We start from the raw sequence: 655 nt of genomic DNA, 5'->3' as shown, positions 1-655 counted from the left end.
TGCTCACAACTAATTCGTATTGAGTGAATATCTTTAGTCATCTTTTCCATTCGTCTCTCGACAGCATCTATCTTTGCGGAAATGGAATCTAAGTCATGGCTAGAATCGGCTCTAGCTGCTTTAGATGATCTAACGATATCTTTTTCTTGGTGCCACTCATGTGAGTGGGAAGCAGTGTTATCAATAATTTTGTAAGCATCAGTTTCGGTTTTCTTCATAATAGAACCACCAGCTGCTATATCTATGTCTTTCCTTGTAGTGATGTCGCATCCTTGGTAGAATATTTGTACTATTTGACAGGTGTCTAAACCATGTTGCGGACATCCTCTTAATAACTTTATATCTTGTCCACGCCTCATATAGAGTTTCATTTATCTTCTGTGTAAACGTAACAATTTTTGCTTGAAGTCTTACGGCTTTAGATGCAGGAAAAAATTGTTTAAGAAAATTTTCAACTAAAACATCCCATGTATCAATCGCCCCTTCAGGTAACGATTCCAACCAATCTTTGGCTTCTCTCTTTAAAGTCCAGGGAAATAACATGAGATATATCTGTTCATCCTCCACTTCTCGGATTTTAAATAGTGTGCAGATCCTATTAAAGGTACGTAGATGTTCATTTGGATCTTCCTTCGGCGCACCACTAAATTGGCAT

General features: G+C 37.7%; 1 non-coding gene across 1 annotated transcript; it reads left to right on the top strand.

The window, feature by feature from the left end:
- Positions 1-306: 306 nt before the first annotated feature.
- Positions 307-411, top strand: LOC139895306 (small nucleolar RNA R71). The gene has a single exon (XR_011775763.1). It is a non-coding gene; the product is annotated as a small nucleolar RNA R71 (small nucleolar RNA).
- Positions 412-655: the final 244 nt, after the last annotated feature.

The sequence above is a fragment of the Rutidosis leptorrhynchoides genome, chromosome 2 (genome assembly GCF_046630445.1).
Source record: "Rutidosis leptorrhynchoides isolate AG116_Rl617_1_P2 chromosome 2, CSIRO_AGI_Rlap_v1, whole genome shotgun sequence".
Taxonomy (NCBI): domain Eukaryota; kingdom Viridiplantae; phylum Streptophyta; class Magnoliopsida; order Asterales; family Asteraceae; genus Rutidosis; species Rutidosis leptorrhynchoides.
The sequence above is the reverse complement of the archived record's forward strand: the minus strand, read 5'-3'. Positions and strand labels throughout refer to the sequence as shown.